A 5,016-nucleotide genomic window follows, 5' to 3' on the forward strand; every position below is an offset into this window, starting at 1 on the left:
CTTAAAGCATCACAAAGTAAAAGATTAAAAAATATACAAAATGTCCCCTTAAGGCAGAATATTATGTCTGGTACCCCTTATGTAGAAAGCAGATATATATATATATATATATATATATATATATATATATATATATATATATATATATATATATATATATATATATAGATAGATAGATAGATGGATAGATAGATAGATACATAGATACATAGATACATAGATAGATAGATGGATAATCCAAAAAAAAAGAAAAAAAAAGAAAAAGAAAAACACGAAAAACTTCAGTAAAGGTTTAGGCCTTTCATTCTATCTTCAGAAGCTTTACAAAATAAATAACTATTGTTTATTTCGTAAAGCTTCTGAAGATAGAATGAAAGGCCTAAAGCTTTACTGAAGTTTTTCATGTTTTTCATTTTTATTTTAAGTATATATATATATATATATATATATATATATATATATATATATATATATATATATATATATATATATATAGTAAGTATAAAATGCGACTTCTGTTTTGTGTCATATTAAACTAAAAGAAAAAAAAATAAGAAAACTCCATTTTAAAAGATAGTTTAAATGACTTTATATGAACCTGTTTTTCTCAAAGATCTGATGCAAGTTATTGAACATAAATGGTTTCTTATTCCTTGACCGTCGTAGGGCGAGGTATGTTGTTTGGCGAAACTTATCAACTTATTCATCAAAGTGTAACAAATCGGAATAGTCCACTTTCGGGATAAACAGGAAATTAAAAGTAAAGTTAACCATTCATAGCCGTTTCACTGCTTTAAGTATTACTTGCCTATATGTATATACGATATGTAATGTGTACATGTGTTAAATATACTTTCTAAACCTCGAAATGTATGCAACATGTATAAAGGACGTTCTTTTTTTAATTTCCTTGAAGCTGTCACGCCTACATAATAGAATATTCCAAAGAAAAGGCGCGAAGATTTACTCATGGCGTTTGGCGCGAAATAATGAATGGTGGCCAGCCTTTCAATATTCTTAGACATGTTTTGTTACAAAAGTATATATACGAGTATGTACAAGTACATTTAGAGCAGTGGTCTCAATAGCGTTTTTGGGAATAACAGAAAAAAAGCGTTTTGGATTTTCGTGCTGGCGACCCGGGCTCGATCCATCTTTCTTGTGTCCAATTTTCTTTTTTTCTTACTTTTTCAGGTCGATTTAACGTTTTCCTCCAGAATCGGACGGAAGACCCCTCGTTGCTCGCAACGAGATCATTTCTAGTAATTTTCTATTTATTTAAATTTTCATTCAAATAAAAACGCTTTTCCCTATAGACTTCATTGCAATCTTTGTTAATTAATTACTGCTTTCTCGCAGGCAATACTTTTCTACTATAAAATGTTTAATCAGAGTATTATGTACTTGATGGTCATAAAAGGGTGGATAATTTGATCCTATTAGGGAATAAATCTTTAACATATCAATATGTAAGTCCACGGATGAAGCTTTAAGATGATCTTCGTCAAAGTTTCCCTGCCCCGATAGATATATTTTCATCAATTTAGCCCTCAATATAGAGCCTTAATCTTGGAAATGTGAATTGCACTTTATTATTGCTTAATGTTTTCATGAATATATTTTTTATTCCTATGGATCAATCAGAAAGAAAAACAAACATTATTTTCCAAAAATAATGTAGAATTATAAAGGCTGGGCAAATATATATTGATATATCGGTATTTTGCAATTCAATGACAAATTGCTTAGACTAAGGAATTTTGTCATTAAATAAAAAAAAAGATGCAGGACGGGTTTTTATTTAGCCAAACAGGAAGACAGAAGCTGTAATATGTCAATACATATCAGAGCATAACTTTAATATTATAAGATTTTTTTCTATTGCTTTTATCATTCTGAACACAAATTAAAGTTAATATAAAAGAATGATATTTTTATAACGTTGTGATTATTGCAATACATATGGCAATACTGTCAAAAATATTGCAATATATCGCAATACATGGTCAATACCCAGCCCTAAGAATTATGATGTACATGTATAAAGAGTGTACCTTCAATTAAACAAAAAAAAAAACAGTGGTTTCTACCAAACATTGTGAAATTTATGTGACACTGATATAGATTTCTAGTTGCAGGTCTATCTAAGAAGAACACAAAAAATGCTTATTAGTGTTATGAATTGCAGACTTATGAGCATATTTTAAAGTTGTCTATGTTTTAAATAGATGACACTGAAGAAGCAGCTGATCTTCTTTCAGCAGACAGAAACTTCAGGCGTAAGCATCTGAGTAGCTGATAATTTTCTTTTAAAACATTTCATAAACTTGCATTTTTAAGAATAATAAATTCAATATCTCTGCTTAGTGACACGTAGATGACATATGTATACTGAAAATGAAATTAAGAAAATATTTAAACCACTTTCAAATGTAGCAATGGTTAAAAAAAATTCTACATACGTTTAAACGACGATATATTTCGATTTTATTAGGAAATATAAATATTAATTTACAAAACTAAATGTCATGAAGTCAATCTAAATAAATAGTAACTTTCCTTGCTTTTTGGGGTCATCTCAGCTGAAACATAGCGATATTTAACGTTTAATTTAAAGGCCTATAAACTCTTGATGGGGATATGATAAAGAATTTGTGATAATTTTATATCATATTTTTAATACATGATTCTGGTTCATGAAAATTGAAACCTTTCTTTAAAAACTCCTTCACAAAGTCTTAATTTAAGTTCGTTTAAAAATATTCTTTAGATAAATTTGATTTAGAATTAGGGAAAGCTGTTAAATGCACAGGAAACAAATATAAAGGAAGAAATCATTCAAAAATATTTTCATTAAAAAAATCAAAGTTCTGATTATTCTTTAATAATATGGAAGCAATTTTTGATAGCGAAGATACAAATTTTTCAAAACATTAACCCCCACCCCTCTGGGGTGGGGGTGGGGAGCTCGGCTTCAGTAGGGAAACAAAGTTTTACATGAAATAAAGATAACGGATGTGATAATACAAGCTCAAAGGTCCATTGTAACAATACACGCCGTAAGCAGACTAAACACGGATCTCTTTTATCAAAGATGGGATCAGGTACCATGAAGTAGTAAGCATCCCCCGTCTAACGGGCACAGTCGCCATCTTTGATGTTCTGGTCATGATCGAGTAGCGGAAAAATACGTAGACAGATCAGCTAGTAAAAATGTTCTAAACATTAATATGAAAAACGTCAGACAAGCAGATATAATACCAAGATACTTAAATGAAAAAAAAGTTAGGCGAGATATGGGCGATTTAGATGATCAAAATGTTTTAAAGAAAAATAAAGAGACAATTCAAATGAGGACGATAAAAAATCAGATGTTTTAAATCGAGAAAACATATTTCACCTTTTTCTCAAAATGTATGAAAAGAAAAAAGACAATGACAAGCTTTGTTTCAAAATCAAACTGTTTTGATATTTTAGTAAAGCGAAAATCTTCGAAGTCAAAGCAAGCACCGGAACCACCACCAACAAATACTCCAAAGAAGAATGTTGAAACAAAGTGAGTTCATGTAATGTGGTAAATCTAACAACATTTAGGTAACAACTTTTTACAATCTGTGTCATGTGTTTTCAGACTTGGTTTTGAATATTTTGTCCCCTAGCTCCGTGGTGAGGGAATTACAAAGTATACAGGAAATTAACATTTCGAAAATGGACGTATTTCATAGAGAGATCCACCAATATTCTTGATTTTTCCTTGCTCGACGTCAAAAACATCTGTAGTATATAATACAACAATGTAAGATAGACTTTGGCAATAACAACACTCCCTCATCACATGCATGACAATTATGGTAGATTTTTTTTCTCAAAATAATTTTGTTGAGATTGACAAATCTTGCTTCTATCCATTTCGTATCCATTAAAATTAGTTTGGAAATTATGGAACTTTAATGTTAAATGATATTTACTTTGAAAGTCAAAATATCTCTACATACAAATTTGTTCAGCCCTTGGTTCTATTTTAGATTACCTGAGCAAGAACAGAAAACTGCTAAAGATCGGAAAATACCTCCACCACGACCTTCAAAGGGGCCTGCAAATGATTAGTAAGTTGAAAAAGTTGGAATTGTTCGACAAATGGTTAGGTTCGTCATAAAGAGACAAATCTTATCTCAATAATTTTATTCAATCATTCTTTTTTTTTTTTTTTTTTGGTTTTTAGATGGTTAGATATTAATAGAGATATTGATGTCTTCATAAGGTTCAAAAGGTTCAGGTGAAAAAGTTCCATGAGAACCTGATTCAGAAGTTTAAAAGACAGAACATGAAAGAAACACAAAATATATGTGAAGTATTTTGCATATTATTTTCATGGAAATTGATTTGCTCATTTTGTATTTATATTATAGGTAGTACACAATAAAGTTAAGCTTTACTAGCCAAAGACCAAAAGAAAATATGGTAAGGTGTCCGTCCGTCTGCCTGTCTGTCTGTAAACAATTTTTTCAAAACGCTACTCCTCCTATACTTTTGGTTTGGTTTCAATATAACTTGGCATACAAGTAGAGTACACTAAAATACTAGTACATAAACTAGTGGATCGATGTTTGAATTTAAAGAGCAGTGTTGCCAGTGTCACTAAAAATAAAAATTTCCGTGAAATTCCTTTAAAACGCTAATTTTCCTCCAGTTTTGGTCTGATTTCAATCATTCAGACTACACTAAGGTATATAAACTAGTGCATCGAAAATTGATTTCCATGAAAAGTATTGCAAGGTTACTTAAAACAAACATTTCCGTAGGATTCTTTAGAAATACACCTCCTCCTACAGTTTTAATCAGATTTTGATATAACTTGGCGTACAGTTAAACCACACCAAGATACATAATCTAGTGCATCGGTTTTTATTCAACGAACCGTATTATCCATGGTTACTAAAATATAAATTTCTTAAAGAATATCTTCAAAATGCTACTCCTTCAACAGTTTTGGATTGATTTCAATATAAATTGGAT

The 5,016-nt window shown here is 30.1% G+C and overlaps 1 long non-coding RNA gene across 1 annotated transcript; it reads left to right on the forward strand.

The window, feature by feature from the left end:
- Positions 1 to 2,219: 2,219 nt before the first annotated feature.
- Positions 2,220 to 4,407, forward strand: LOC134239649 (uncharacterized). The gene is made up of 4 exons (XR_009986260.1): positions 2,220 to 2,279; positions 3,478 to 3,556; positions 4,026 to 4,106; positions 4,223 to 4,407. It is a non-coding gene; the product is annotated as an uncharacterized LOC134239649 (long non-coding RNA).
- The last annotated feature ends 609 nt before the right edge of the window (positions 4,408 to 5,016 follow it).

The sequence above is a fragment of the Saccostrea cucullata genome, unplaced genomic scaffold (assembly GCF_032062105.1).
Source record: "Saccostrea cucullata isolate Sc308-1 unplaced genomic scaffold, CSIRO_AGI_Scuc_v1 ctg4579, whole genome shotgun sequence".
Classification (NCBI taxonomy): domain Eukaryota; kingdom Metazoa; phylum Mollusca; class Bivalvia; order Ostreida; family Ostreidae; genus Saccostrea; species Saccostrea cuccullata.